The sequence below is a fragment of the Scyliorhinus torazame genome, chromosome 9 (genome assembly GCF_047496885.1).
Source record: "Scyliorhinus torazame isolate Kashiwa2021f chromosome 9, sScyTor2.1, whole genome shotgun sequence".
Taxonomy (NCBI): Eukaryota; Metazoa; Chordata; class Chondrichthyes; order Carcharhiniformes; family Scyliorhinidae; genus Scyliorhinus; species Scyliorhinus torazame.
Genome location: NC_092715.1, coordinates 71284835 through 71301141, shown reverse-complemented (window position 1 = coordinate 71301141; position 16307 = coordinate 71284835). Strand labels below are relative to the sequence as shown.

The window sequence follows — 16307 nt, the reverse complement described above, 5'->3', positions numbered from 1 at the left end:
TGTATCCCGTTGGAACATTGTAGAGGAATTTAACGTGGTACGGGACCCTCCTGTGTCCCAGAGAAATTCTACGGGGTGTCCCCGGACTATGCCTGCTCCTACCGGTCTTCCGGACTTGTCCTGAAGGGTGTCGCAGACCCAAGTTGGGGAGTCCGAACACCGTCAATCGGTGCCGTTCATGTTTGCGTTCTCGGAACGGGCGCTAAATGGGTTTGGCTTTGTTCTTATTTGGGGCATGTGCCTGCTGGTTTTGCTGCTGTTTCTAGGGGGCATTGCATTCTCGGGTGTAATGTCCTAACTGTCCACAATTATGGCATTCTTGAGACTTAGGCTGCTGTGCGCTGTTTCTTCCCTCGTTTACCCATGCGGGGTTTTGATGTGTCCTGACTGGATGCATGTTAGCATCTGCCTGCTCTTCCCCTACTTTTCCTTGTTCTGACCTTCCCTGAAGGGACTGTTCCCAAGCTCGGGATAATCTCTTTAATACCCATTTCTCATTATGTGCGTCGTCTGAGGGGTCATAAGTGGCGCAAGCTCTCTATCCTGCTTCGGTCGCGTGGGAGACTAGGGTACAAGTCCATTTGGCCATATTTTCTGGTGTCAAATGGGCGCGGACTAACTCTCCAACTACTGCAGTAAAGTGGGTCTGAAGGCGTCCAGCAAACGCTGTTGGGTGCTCGGTCTTTTTTTGTCTGCATTTATTGAGTCCTTCTATGGGATCTCCCTTATTGTAGCCGATCGCATCTAGGATCGCTGCATGCATTTCTTGGAGGGTACCTCCTCCTACGTTTTGTGGGTCGGGAAGGGCTGCCACGACTGAAGGATCGAGGCTCAAAACTGAGCTTAACTTGCTCTTTTTTGTCCAGGCCGTACATGGTCGCCTGTGGCTTAACTCTCGCAAAATAATGGTGCGGGTCCGATGTGGGTTGGAACGGTTTGATTTTGTCACACGCGTCCCTTAATTGGGTGATGGTTAATGGGGTAGTGTACAGAAAATCGGGGTCTCCGGCTGTTGTGGCCCTGCACTGTGTTTTGACAGGGTTCATGGGATTTTGCACTACCTGTGCAGTCGGGGGTGGGGGTGCTTTCCTTTGCTGGGTTTTATCTTGAGTACATGCTCCATGCACATAGCGATGGGCAGTTTCATTTAGCTCCTGCCAATCGGGGCCATTTTCCTGATCTAGCTGGGGTCCAAATGTATCTTGGAAACCATTTTGTACTGAGAGCAGAGATTGCAGGTCTGCAATTTTCTTTCGGCATTTGGCGTGGTCCACCGAACTCTGCCTTTGTTCCATGGTGGAATTGTGGAGTGCTCGTAGGGCTGCCTTTAAATCCTTACACTGCATCTTTAATTGTTCGACTTGAAGTTCTGTCTCTTCTCTTACCAATACTGCGCGTTGCGTGTCTTGGTAGGCCTTATCGTACTGGGACTGAAAGCTGCTTAGGTGAGCGAGACAAGATTGGTGTACCCGTTTGACATCAGCCATCTCCTTGTCCTTCGCTGCTAACTGCTCTCTGAGATGCTTATTAACTTTCTCGCATTCGGTGACGTCTTCCTCACTATTCTTCTCTCTGTCTCGAATCTCTCCGCGGAGCGTCTTCACGAACTCCTCTGTGCCTCGCAATTGTGCCAAGCACGACACGATTGCGATCGGCTTACGAACATTTCCTAAACTCCTTTTATGGATCTCGGTCAGGTTATCCCACCAAGTCTGTCCTATACTTCTGGGACCTGTTTCCTCATTTGCGCAAAATTCATTCCAAAGGGGCCATCCTTTCCCTTTTAGATATTTCCTAATCTCTTCTTCCCATATGGGACACTGCTCTGCTCTATTGGTCGCTGCGACCTCAAGCTCTTGTGGATGCATAAGGCGTTCCATTGCCTTCATTGCCATCCCTACTGTAATCTCTGGGTTTCTACCGTAAATTTGGAACAGGGGGGAATAAAGTGGTGATGCAAACACGGGTACGGCTTAAGCTATTTTCCAGTCTATAAGACTCCCGACAGTTTTAAGCAACAAAATCTATCGAGGTTACCTTATGTCCCTTGTTATTACGCATGCAAATTACACACTTCCGAATCTTGGAGGTTTGATCAATACTGGTCTTACGCTTGTGGTTTTTACTTTTTCCAATTGGGTTTCTAATTCAAAGTTGGGTTCTCTCGGAGTGACAAAGTCACTTCTAGGTCGAGTCCCACCAGAGTCGCCAGTAATGTTGCTATCTTTTAGGGGCTATAAATATGGCGGTTAATAAGGTCACCTTTCTTAATCTTAATTATGAAAACGCTTTTCAGAGTCGCCAGGTATCTCTTGATACCGCCACAAGGTTCAACCGAATATCGATCAAAGAGCCAATACACCAGTTAGTTAGTTCAAAGTCAATGGTACTTTATTTACACACAGTATGGTTTACTCATGCACAATAACACTACAGGCTAAACTATGTCTATCACTAACACCTATACTTAACTTCGGGTACCTGCTTAGGTCAGAGGAACAGTGGCCGTTGTTCGGATCTGAGGCTGTTGGGTTCGAAGAGGTAGCAGGAATGTAGCTATGGTTGTCCGTCTGGTAGCGAGCGTTGAACTTGAACTTGCTTCTGGTGGTGCAGGTGGAGGGGTCTCTCCAGTTGAGAGCCGAATCCAAGAGAGCGAACACATGGCGAGGTTCCTTCGTATACTCGGGGGGTGCTTCACACGCTTTTAGGCAGGCCTTAAACTTGGGCAGCTTCTCGATCACCGCCATCGATCTGAGCCAATAAATGCCTTGATGGCTGGGCGTGTCCTAAGTGGCCGTTGGCCTTGCTTTGTTTGTATCTTCTTGCTGAATGTCTGGGACGGTATCGGCTACCTGAGCGCTAGTCTTTTGTTTATCGGAGATGGGCCATCAATGTGCAAATCGGCCAAGAGTTTTGGTTCTGTCTGCAGTCTGTCTTCTAAATACACATTCAGGCTCTGTGCCTGCTTGTTACTTTGCATTGTCCATTTTTCCCTTTATGCTCTGTGAGTGTCCATTTTATATGCTGAAAGTGGCCATCCCAGATGGCTACAGAATAAATGGATCTCTTTCTGATTGGCAGTCAGTGACTAGTGGGGTACTGCAGGAATCTGTGCTGGGACCCCAACTATTCATGTTATATATTAATAATTTGGACAAGGGAACTAAATTTATTATCTCCAGATTTGCAGATGATACAAAGTTGGATGGAAGAGTGAGCTGTGAGGAGATTGCAGAGATGCTCCAGTGGGATTTGGACAAGCTGAGGGAGTGGGCATATGAATGGCAGATGCAGTATAATGTTGATAAATGTGAGGTTATCTGTTTCGGTCACAAAAATTGGAAGGCAGCTTATTTGAATGGGTGTAAATTGAGAGAGGTGGATACTCAACGAGATCTTGTTGTCCTTGTGCATCAGTCGCTAAAAGTAAGCATGCAGGTACAGCAGGTATTAAAGAAAGAAAATGGTATGTTGGCCTTCATAGCGAGAGTATTTGAGTAGAGCAATAGGGATGTTTTACTGCAATTGTGTGGGTATTGGTGAGGCCACACCTGGAGTATTGTGTGCAGCGAAGGTTTATCAGGCTGATTCCTGGGATTGTGGGACTGTCATATGAGGACAGACTAAGTCAGTTCGAATTATATTCATTGGAGTTTAGAAGAGTGAGAGGGAATCTCATCAAAACTTATAAAATTCTACCAGGATTAGGCAGGGTAGATTCAAAAAGAATGTTCCCGATGGTGGAGGAATCCAGAATTACGGGTCATAGTTTGAAGATAAGGGGTAAACCTTTTAGGACTGAGATGAGGAAAAATTTCTTCACCCAGAGAGTGGTAAATCTGTGGAATTCACTGCCACAAAAAGTCATTGAGGCCAAAACATTGTGTAATTTCAAGGAGTTAGATATAATTCTTGGGGCTAAAGGGATAAGGTATATGAGGGGGGAAGGCTGTATCAGGATAATGAACTTGGTGATCAACCATGATCGTATTGAATGGCAGAGCAGACTCCTCCCGCTTCTATTTCTATGTATCTCTTGTTAGAATCGCAATTTAATTAGGTTTCTCTACACTTATTCTATACAAAATCATCACTTACATCATCATAGGTAAAATCTTGTAAAGACACACATTCAATTGTCAATATTTCTGAGCTTGCCAAATGTTCCTGACTTATCGTACTCCGTGAATAATTTTTAACTCTTTTCAATATAGAAAAAGAACATTCACTGGAAGCAACTATGACAGGTGTTGTTAGAAGTATTTTCAGAATAGTTTCCACCTTTACAAAGGTTGCCTATCACGTACAAGCCTGTACAAATCAGCTGGTGACCTTGAAGCACAAAGCTCCTCAGTAGCGATGAAATTAATAAAAAAATATTTGTGTCTATGTCCTCCCAGTAGAATTCACTTAATTACTTACTGTAGTGGCTTTTAGCATTTTCATCCAAACCTCTGCCAAAAAGCATGCAAATTAAATCAACAATTTTCTTCAGAGATTCACTTCTACCCTGCAATTGCACCATTATGTGTCACCATTATGATTTTCTCTTTTCCTTTTAGATTAATTCTATTGTCTCTAGTTTCAATGCTTCCTGCATCTTGTACACTTCTCATCAGATATATCAGAGGGACCTATATTTTTGTTAATGCTTTTGCCTCTGCTTCCACCAAGCTATAGTCACTTCAAACATTTGTGACAAAACTTCCAACTGAGGTTAACAATTATACAACATTCAATAAATGTGTATCAATATTTTGCAGAGATTTGCTGAAGGCATTAATTCTTTGAAGTAAACGGTTTCATAAAAGAGTAAAAACAATATTGTACTTTTCAAACTTCTCTGCTAAGGGTTTTGCTTCAGTTTTCACAGATGTTTTTTCTGAATTTGATGTGGCTATATCCAATAAAGTTTCTTTTATATCAGCAAAGTTAATTTTGAAAGCCAAAACAGCATCCACACAAGCAGGCCACCTGGTGTCACAAATTCTTCTGACTGTCAAATGTTTTTCATCTACCTGCTCCCAGTGAGATTGCAACATATTCCATCGATTCGTGGAAATTGAAAAAAGGCATACACGTTTTAAACAAAGTCAGAAAAATGTACAGTTCCTTCACAGGATTCAGCTGCAGCATTGCAGATTAAATTCAAGGAATGTATGGAACATGGGATGAATGATGCACAGGGGCTTACATTGTTCAGTCTTGCTTGTAGACCTGAGTATTTTCTTGCCACATTTGTGGCATTATCGAAACTCTGCCCGCAATAATTTCTGATGTCCGAACCTAAATTTGCAATGACTTCCAAAACAGTTGCCTTCAGACACTCAGAAGTGTGTAATGTAGCTGGACAAAACAAAGAAATTGCTTTACGACTTCACCATCCTTTGTCACATATATTAAAGTTAATGTTAATTGGTCCATGTGATTCACATCTGGTGTTGAATCAACTACTATGGAATAGTATTTGCATCTTTTACTTCATTAGGTTTCTGAGATGCTTTGCCATTATAGTGATTATAGGCGGCACGGTATTACAGTGGTTAGCACTGTTTCTTCACAGCACCAGGGTCCCAGGTTCGATTCCCGCTTGGGTCACTGTCTGTGCGGAGTCTGCACGTTCTTCCAGTGTCTGTGTGGGTTTCCTCCGGGTGCTCCAGTTTCCTGCCACAAGTCCTGACAGACGTGCTTGTTAGGTGAAGTGGACATTCTGAATTCTCCCTCAGTGTACCCAACAGGCGCCGTAGTGTGATGACGAGGGGATTTTCACAGTAACTTCATTGCAGTGTTAATGTAAGCCTACTTGTGACAATAAAAATTATTATAAAGATTATTATCATTATACACCTTTGTGATTTGGAAATATATCACTGTTCTTCCGCTGTCGCTGGGCAGAGGCAGATTTATAATTGCTGGTCTCAGGAGTCCGTGCTGCTGCCGACGAATACCTGCTTGGCTCCTCATGGCTTTTTTCAGTGCATTGTTGCGTGCCTGTTGTTGGCAAGGAGGTGGGGTACTCTCTGTTAGATTGCCAGCGCAAACCTGCTCTTGCCCTGCTTTTCCTCGTGGCTTCAGGGTGTCGCGCGCCTGTTGCTGGCCTGGGTGTGTTTCATTATAAATCTGCCTCTGCCACACTCCGGTATCTGTTCGGGTGCATAGAGAGAATTCAGAATGTCCAATTCACCTAACAGCACATCTTTTGGACTAATGGGAGGAAACCGGAGCACCCGGAGGAAACCCACGCAGACACAGGGAAAACGTGCAGACTCCACACAGATAGTGACCCAAGCCGGGAATCGAACCTGTGACCCTGGCGCTGTGAAGCAACAGAGCCAACCACTTGTGCTATAGTGCCGCCCTAATTTGGACACGATCTTCCAGGTGGCTTGGCTCCCATGCACTCACTACCCTTATTCTTTGAGGTGGTAGAGGCACGGGTAAAGTGCTGTCGGTACCTCCAACCAGGGCCCAGGCTTGTGGGGTGCTGACAGTTCCAAACACTGGGGCCGAGGGGTTAGACTGCGGCAGCTTCTAGATTTGAAATGAAAGCCTTGTCCTTACAGCAGCAAGGTCAGCCAAAGGCACAGGGAACCCTTGGGACATGATTGACCCGACCTCTTCAAAACGGCAAAAAAACATAAGTGGTGGGAAGAAACAAATACTGAAGTTCAGGTCAACCATTCACTGATTGTTTTTTAAATTGCTAACTGGATTTTCTTTCCTGGGTTGATGCCCAATGTTTATTCTAAACGGATGAATTATCTTTATTCTGTCTGTTGAGTGCATTTGATTTATTTACAAAGTGTATCTTATTTTTCTCATATGATTTAAGTTACAACGGTTCGATGCACTCTTTGTATGTAGATGTCTGTCATACTTCCCCAACATTCTTGTGCCTCAACTATGAGCTGCTGTGAATGGAGATTAGAATATAGCAATAGCTGATTTCTTCTACAAAGATTTCACACATTAGTTTGTTTATTGATCGGATTGAAAACCTTTATTATGTACATTGCTTCATTTCAGTAAAAGAAAGAACTTTTTTAATTAACTGCACTTTAAAACAATATTCTTTGACTATTTATTTTATATGATTTAACAAAAAAGTTCAGTAAAATATAATGAACAAATTCGATTTATTTGGTTCTGAATATTGGTTACCATCTTGCTATATTGCAACAAATTAACAGGTGACATCGCATTGTTGATGATTTTTAAATACTGAGTTCATGAATACATATAGAATGTGTTTTGCAATGAATAAAAGTCCCAGGATGCTATACTGCTTAATAATAAATAGTTGATGTCAGTTGGGACCAAAGTTAGGGCACTATAATTTGTTCCAGTATTTTTTGATCGTTGTCATTTCCAAATCAACAATGCCAGAACCCTGCAACTGGGTGCTAAGATCACAGATGCAGCAGCCACAGCGCTTACAATAGACCACAGTCTGTGTTTGATTCTTCACTATTATAGTCAATGAGGAGCCCCGAAAAGATAAGTCAACAGTCATTTATTTCCTACTCACAGTTAGGAAATACAACAACTAAGGAACACTCCAAGTCCCAGCCAGGACCATCCTGAGATGCCGGCTTCCTCGTGGGCTGACTTTGGGGATTAACGAGCCCCGCTGTTAAGCCTCCGCCCCTCAGCGGGGTAACTCATATTCCATGAGGCCCATGGGAAGATCGATCGGGTCATCCCAGTGGGTCTTGTGGGGGTTATAATATCACCCCTCCCCCAAAAGTCCATAAGTCCCTCTATCGTGGGGAGTGGAGGAGGCTGGGGGTGCAGCGTGTCAGGGAATGTTGTTTTCGCATTGATTGTCTGTGAGGTACTGTCAATTTCCAGCTCAGCACTTCAAAATCACTCAAGGTGGAGGAGTGTGATTGGAGTGCACTTAAATCTTTGATGTGGTTAATGTTTACAAACATTGTGGTTACAGCACTTAGAGCGAAGAATATGAGTACAGCAAGTCTCACAGCTGTTTTGTGGAAGCTGTCCATCATAGCCCACTGTCAGAAATTAATGAATGGCTTGCAGTTACTGGATCTGAGGGATTTGAACACAGGTCACAGCTGTTCTCTTTTCAGGAATGGACACAAGGTACTTCCAGGTGAGTGTTACAACCATAATTATTTCACTGCCCTTGGCTGGACTGCTCTCTGGCTTCCAGATAGGGGTGTTTTTTCTGGGGGAATTTTAGTGAAGGGGAGGGGGGACGGCCCTTTAGTTAGGGGGGTCCCTGTGGGGGTCCCTTTTGTTAAGGGGACTCTGGGGGTCTCTTCAGTTAGGAGGTCTCGGGGAGGACACCCAGCGGGAGCATAAATCAGTAGATTGGATTCTTCCGCCCGCCTGCCGCAAAATTGCCTCGGGCGAGACGCAGACAGTGGAGAGTCCACTGACTTTGGGCGGGATTCTCCGGTCTCTGGGCAGATGTGGCCAGAGAATTCCGCCCATGATCTCCCAAAAGGAGCATCCTGCCCGCTGTCTTTTCCAGGAACAGCAACAACCAGAGTCCTTGCATTAACCGTTTAATAACTCAAAGGTGTCTTTTAGAAAGCACAATCTTTTCCAGAATGTTCTTAGTCCTTGAAGACGAACCATTTTCTGTGATTAAATTGTTTATGATAGGGTGGATATAGTACCCAGTGGCATTGATTAAATTGTTTTGTTGTGTATGCAACTGAGCTTCTTGTATGTTGCATCAATCAAACAAAATCCTGCTTATTCTATCACACTCCTGACTTGAGCCCTACAGATAGTAAAAAGTGAATAAATTAATGATACTAGCTATAAAAGTGGAAACTTTAATCAAATGCAGCTTCTTTCAGGCTCATGGATTGACAGGATCCTGTGTCTGAGGGACTTGTGACTCAGGGAATTTGTCACAGAATATTCAGCCACTGTAATGCTGCTAACATTGCTATCAGGTCAGTCAAATTCAGAATCTGGTCAGTGGTGGACTGACAACATATTATTAATGGTGGGCCATCCCTTGATGATGGCTTCACCCAGATAACCGTCTTCGCATTTTTTCTTTCTGATAATCAAAATCAGTCATTCTCCATAAGACCATAAGACGCAGCAGCAGAAATAGGCCATTCGGCCCATTGAGTGCTCTGCCATTCAATGAGATCATGACTGATCTGATATGATGATCCTCAACTCCACTTTCCCACCTTATCCCCATAATCCTTGATTCCCTTACTGATTAAAAATCTGTTTATCTCAGCCTTAAACATACTTACCGAGCCTCGACAGCTCACTGTGGGAAAAAATTCCACTACCCTCTGAGAGATTCACTACCCTCATCTCTGTCATAAATGGGTGAGCACAGTAAGAAGTCTTACAACACCAGGTTGAATGGGTGACCTCTTATGCCCTCTGGTCCTCAACTCTCCCACAAGAGGAAAGAGCCTCTCAGTATCTACCCTGTCAAGTCCCCTGAGAACCTTATATGTCTCAATAAGGTTACCTCTCATTCTTCGAAACTCCAATGAGTACAGGCCCACCTACTCAACCTCTCCTCATAGGAAAATGCCTCCATACCCAGGATTAATCTAGTGAACCTTCTATGGACTGCCTCCAATGCCAGTATATTTTTCCTTATATTAGGGGACCAAAACTGTTCACAGTATTCCAAGTGCGATAAGGAGAGTCAATAAGGAGAATTGCAGGAAAAAGCATACTCTTCGGAAATCGAGCTGACACACCAACACTATCCACCATATGAACTGAAAAATTAATGATTTATAAATGGGCTGAAAATGACAATGTCATTCAGGACAGTAAATGCATAGCTAAGTAACTTGCAGTCTATGAAGAGTATCATGGTGACATAAATGTAACCACAAGGTTACAAGGTACCAGTTAATCAGTATTTTTGCATCAGATTCTTTATTTTTGGTACAGCAAAAATGATAGATAGAAAAGTAAAGTATTTTCAGGGTGCATTTCGGGCCATAATAGCTGCTGGAAGCAGTGTCTTATTCTTCTCATGCTGAATTATTTTAACTGAAGGGACTGAGGTCTGTGAGCAACCTCTGCTGGATGGGAGTGAGATTAACTTTTGGACAGATAGAGTTCCTGAAGGGAGGGAATATATATAGATGTGTTTCAAATATGAACTTCTGAGAGGGAAAAAAAAAATCCTTCACTGCAGAGAATTCCATGGTGAAAAAAGCTTTGCGTTTTTCCACTGACAACAAAATGATAGAGAAGAGTAATGCACGACTGAAAGGGGGGGGGGGGGGGGAAGCAGCAGGAAAATGGTCAAATGAGGATGTAGGGAGAGGAAGGAGGCAGTGGGAGAAAGAGAGAGAATTACAGTGCAAAACAGGGGCAAGGAAAGGGGCACAGGAATTCAGTGGTGTAAGATGAAATAGGTAGCCTGCCTCAACGACTACTGACGGGCGGCCCTGACGTCTGTTATCATGAAATGCTTCGAGCGGCTAGTCATGAGATGGATCACTGCCAGCCTCCCAGACGGTCTCGATCCATTGTAGTTTGCCTATCACTGCAACCGGTCCACAGCAGATGCTATCTCCCTGGCTCTCAATCAACACTCAAACACCTCGATAACAAGGACACCTATGTAAGACTGCTGTTCATAGACGACAGCTCCGCCTTCAACACCATTATCCCGACAAGAATCATATGCAATCTTGGACTTGACCCCTCACTGTACAGCTGGATCCTTGACTTCCTCACCAACAGACTGCAATCTGTCAGGATAGGCAACAGCACATCTTCTACAATAGACCACAACCGGGGCCCCGCAAGGATGTGTGCTCAGTCCTCTACTGTACTCTCTATACACACATAACTGTGTGGAAAGATTTAACTCCAACTCAATCTATAGGTTTGCGGATGATACGACTGTGGTGGGTCATATCTCAAACAACGACGTTTCAGACAAGGAGAAAAATCACTTGGTCGCATGGTGTACCGAAAACAACCTCTCTCTAAATGTCGGAAAGACCAAGGAACTGATTATCGACTTCAGGAAGTGCAGCACGACACACACTCCCGTCTGCATCAATGGCTCCGAAGTGGAGATGGTCGATAGCTTTAAGTTCCTGGGGGTTACCATCACCAACAGTCTGTCCTGGTCCACTCACGTTGATGCAACAGTCAAGAAACCCCAACAACGTCTCTACTTCCTATGGTAGCTAAAGAAATTTGGCATGTCTGCATCAACTCTCACAAACTTCTACAGATGTGCGATAGAGAGCATCCTATCCGGCTGCATCACAGCTTGGTATGGCAATTGCTCGGTCCAAACTTGCAACAAACTGCAGAGTGTGGTGAACTCAGTCCAGCGCATCACACAAGCTTGCCATCCCCACATTGATTCTGTATACACCTCCCGCTGCCTCAGGAAGGTAGACAGCATTATCAGAGACCCCTCCCACCCAGGCATTTCCTTCTTCCAGACCCTTCCATCAGGCAGAAGGTACAGAAGTCTGAAGACCCGCACATCCAGACATAGGAACAGCTTTTTCCCCACAGCTACAAGACTCCTCAAGGACTCCCCCTCGGACTGATCTGTTTCCTGTAAGAACACTATTCACGGCACCCTATGCTGCTTTTGTTCATGTATTTGCTTTGTTTGGCCCTTTGTTCCGCACCGTAACTAATCACTGTTTGTTGCTGTACCATTTGGTAATGTTCCCTGTTGATTATTCTTTTTGTCTACTATGTACGTACTGTGTACGTTCCCTCGGCTGCAGGAAAATACTTTTCACTGTACTTCGGGACATGCGACAATAAATCAAATCAAATCAACTTTTACAGGATGAGTAAACAAGAGGTGAATTTCCATGACAGTTTGAGAACTGGAGTTCAGTTTAAAAAACCTGGAGATAAAAAGCTAGTGCGAGTCAAAGTAACTATGAAGTTGTCAGATTAATACAAAAACCTAACAGATTCACAAATGCTGTTTAGGGAAAGAAAACTGATGGCATTACCTGGTTTGCCTAAATGTGACTCAAGACCAGAGCAATGTGGGGCCTCCTCCCGAAGTGGAATCTAACAAATTCCTACAGTGCAGGAGGCTATTTGGCCCATTGAGTCTGTGTTGACCCTCCGAAAGGGCACCCTACCTAGGCCCTATCCCCGTTACCCCACCTAACCTACACGTCTTTGGACAATAAGGGGTAATTTAGAATGGCAATCCACCTAACCTCAATGAATCATAGAATTTACAGTGCAGGAGGTCCCATCGAGTCTGCACTAGCCCTTGGAAAGAGCACCTTACCAAGCCCAGACCTCCATCCTATCCCCAAAACCCGGCAACCCCACCCCACCTTTTTGAACACCAAGGGCAATTTAGCATGGCCAATCCACCTAACCTGCACATGTTTGGACCAGGAGGAAACCCACGCAGACACGGAGAGAACATGCAGACTCCACACAGACAGTGACCCAGGCCGGGAATCGAACCTGGGGCCCTGGAGCTATGAAGCAACTGTGCTAACCACTGTGCTACCGTGCTGCCCTATATCAAAGTGGAGAATGTGGGCATCAATCCCACTACCTCTTACATGCAAAGCAAGCGCTCTACCATTTGAGCTAATTCCCCCAGTCAAGCTGCACATCTTTAGGCAGGCTTAGCATGCCTGTCAATTGATCAAACCAAAAAGTAGGCCCCATCACTACCCTCTCAGGAGAAACTTTTATACCCAGAGAGTGGGTAAAATGTAGACTTTGCTACCCCAAGGGGGAGTTGAGGTGAATATTATAGATTCTGATAGAGATGCATGGAAATAGTCGGATAAGATTTGTGTGGAGCACAAACTATGGCCTGGATCTGTTGGACTGAATGGTCTGTGCATGTGCTTTAAATTATATGTAGTCAGAGATGGGCAATAAATATGGGCTATGTCAGCAACATTCTCAAATCAGAATAAATAAAAGTGAGACAGGGAAGGAGCAAGAAAGGGATAACAAAAGTGAGCAGGGGAGAGATAGGGACAGGAAAGGAAAAGAGATGGACATAGGAAAGAAGAAGGAAGAAAGAGTGGAAGGTTATGTTGAGGTGAAATTTAAAATAAGAAAGAAGACCCATTTTGATACTCAGGGAAGCACAGTATGAGGAAACAAATTATTTTCTTTTGAGTTTGTTGTAATAATAAAGGGGAATGTGGTAGGTCCTCAATAAACTCCAATGAAATACATTTCAAGGGATAGATCCCAGAATGGAAGTTGGATAGATTCTTGGTTGTGTTTGGAATTTGGTGTGGAACATGATTCCAGAAGAACAGGAAATTTTGGTGACTGGAAATTTGGACAAGTCTTCCAGCCACTCCCTCATCAGGGAATATAAATTATTGGAGTTTTCCTGGATATGCATGGAATTTGTTACTTTGCCCTATTCGGCTCTGTGGAACTTTCACCAATTAAAATCTAACAAGAGCATTCAAAGTCGTCAGAGTGACTTCACTTGGAAATGATCCAAAAATTCCAAATTGCTCATTTAATAACATTTTAAATGTTAATCATGATTCCTCTTTAGCCTTCCCTGTCACTCGGAGTGAATACCTTTGATGCACCTTTCTAAGTGTAGGCTGTCCATTTCAGATATTTAAATGATTGTTGGCATCATATTCCAGGTAGGTTAAAACTCTGGAATCATTCAAAAGGTAGTTTAATGTCACAGAGGAGGATCATGGATTCATGAGTAAGGATGAGTTCTACATCTTCAATGGCTTACCTCATCTACACTTATCTGTCAGAGAGAAGGAGGGCACAATTATTGCATATATCTGGGCAAACTCCAATAAGTTAAACCAGAGATAGGAGAACCAGATTTTATATTTCTTAGCGATTAACTTAAAAGTGTGCAATTATGGTGCAAAAGGCCGCTACACTGGGTAAAACAGAGAGACCTTGCACTACAAACCATCACTGCCTATGGTCAAAAAAGAAAATAATAGCATCTAATTTGATGTTTCCTTCCTCTATTTGTCTGATTTGGTCGCTTATTAAAGGACCATTTCTTCGAAACTGAATAAGAACATAGAACGTACAGTGCAGAAGGAGGCCATTCAGCCCATCGAGTCTGCACCGACCCACTTAAGCCCTCACTTCCACCCTATCCCTGTAACCCAATAACCCCTCCTAACCTTTTATGGTCACTAAGGGCAATTTAACATGGCCAATCCACCTACCCTGCACGTCTTTGGACTGTGGGAGGAAACTGGAGCACCCGCAGGAAACCCACGCAGACACGGGGAGAACATGTAGACTCCGGACAGACAGTGACCCAGTGGGGAATTGAAATTGGGACCCTGGCACTGTGAAGCCACAGTGCTATCCACTTGTGCTACCGTGCTGAATCATGAGATACACAGCCTGAAACTCATCCACAGCAACAGAGACCACTAAGCTCCTGAAAGAGCCACATGGCCGGGTTCCAGCTGCCATCTGTTGCCATATTAGTAGCCCCATTACCCAAGCATTTTGACTCAGGACCATTTTCTCTTCAACTGAATTTCGCAGGAAAAGTATTATCTTGGAACTATCTCGGGATTAAATGGAAGACGTTTGACTCCTCTTCCCATTCCTCCGACTCTCCCCTAGCTCTCTTCTCCACTCACCTTACTCCTCCCTCAATCTCCCCCATTTCTCTCTCTCCTCCCAACTTTCTCTCCTACTCCTCTCCCATTCTCTTTCCCTCCCTACAAATTGATCATATTTGCTGACGATAGAAAGATGAAAGGATTTAAGATACTCAGCAAAAGAAGTGTGAGGAAAACATTTTCATGCAGCAGGTGGTCAGGATCTGGAATGCAATGCCCGAGAATGTGGTGGAGGCAGGTTCAATCGGGCAGTCAGTGAGGAATTAGACTGTTACGTGAAAAGGAAGTCTGTGCAGGGTTATGGGGAGAAGGCAGGAGAATGGCACTAATGGAATTGCTGATTCGGAAAGCTGGTGCAGGCAAGATAGGCTGAGCGGTCTCCTTCTGTGCTGAGTCAAAAAGCAGTGGAGGCTGTATCATTAAATATATTGAAGGCTGAGTTAGATAGACTTTTGATCGATAAGGGTGTTGAGGTTTACTAGGGGGCGAGGGTGGAATTGACAGAGAAAAGGAGTAAAGCCTGAATCAGATCACCCATTGTCTGAACGGCAGGTTTGCCAACTGTGATAAAATGTATTCCTGGAGGTTTCACCACATGCCTTGCCCCTGTTCCAACCATTAGACAGTCAACACACCCATCCTTTGCTTTCCTACATCAATTGGAAAGCAAAATGTTTCATGAGCCAATTGGATGATGCTTGACTGTCAGCTAAACAGACCCCCCCATTTTCAATATTTATACATCTGGTAAAAAGTGACAAAAAATAAATCAATCTTGCACTGACCCTCGAAAGATCACTCTACCTAGGCACATTCGCCCACCCTATTGCCATAACCCCATGGCCAATCCACCTAATCTGCACATCTTTGGACTGTGGAAAGAGACTTTTGGAGGAAACCTACGCAGACATGGGCGGGCACAGTCACCCAAGACCAGAATCGAACCCAGGTCCCTGGCAATGTGAGGCAGCAGTGCTTATCACTGCATCTTCTTTTGTGAAGACAGACAAAGTAATTGTTTAGTTCCTTCACTTTTCCCTTGTTCTCCACTATAAATTCTCCAGATTTCACCTGTAATGGGCCCATATTTGCCCGAGATAATATTTTTACTTTCACATACCCAAAAAAGCTTTTACTTTCATTGCAGTGTTAATGTAAGCCTACTTGTGACACTAATACAAATTATTATTATGGCTATGATTGCACAAAGGCAATTAGCTCAAGGTTATTTAGCTCTTTCTCGTTACATAATACTAAATCTAAAATAGCCCGATCCTTAATTGGTTCGTCAATCAATTAAGAAACTCACCTTGTACACAGGCCAGAAATTCATCCTCCACAGCATGTTGATAAGGTTCACGCAGTCTATATATAAATTGAAGTTGCCCATTATTGCTGTATTACCCACATTACATGCATCTCTAATTTCCTGATTTATACTGTGACCATCAGTTTGGTGGTCTACACACAACTTCCACCAATGTTTGCTGCCCATTGCTGTTCCTAAGCTTCATCCAAACTGATTCTAAATCTCGACCCTTCGATCTAACATGTTCCCATTTGAATGGTGATTTTTGTTCGCCAGGGCTGCACTGAGTTGTGTTTTGGAGATTGATCTTCAACTCCTGGAGACTCCGGGCCAATCCAGTTGAACGGTGGAGAGACGGCTCAATGGGCCCAACGGCCTCCTCTCGCCCCGCCCCCTCGCCCCGCCCGCGGGGT

At 44.1% G+C, this 16307-nt stretch overlaps 1 long non-coding RNA gene across 1 annotated transcript in view; it reads left to right on the top strand.

Moving 5' to 3' along the window:
* Positions 1 to 8114, top strand: part of LOC140429298 (uncharacterized) — a 78515-nt gene extending 70401 nt beyond the window's left edge. Inside the window, exon 3 of the long non-coding RNA XR_011949027.1 lies at positions 7946 to 8114. This is a non-coding gene — a long non-coding RNA (uncharacterized lncRNA). The remainder of the gene's footprint in view (positions 1 to 7945) is intronic.
* The last annotated feature ends 8193 nt before the right edge of the window (positions 8115 to 16307 follow it).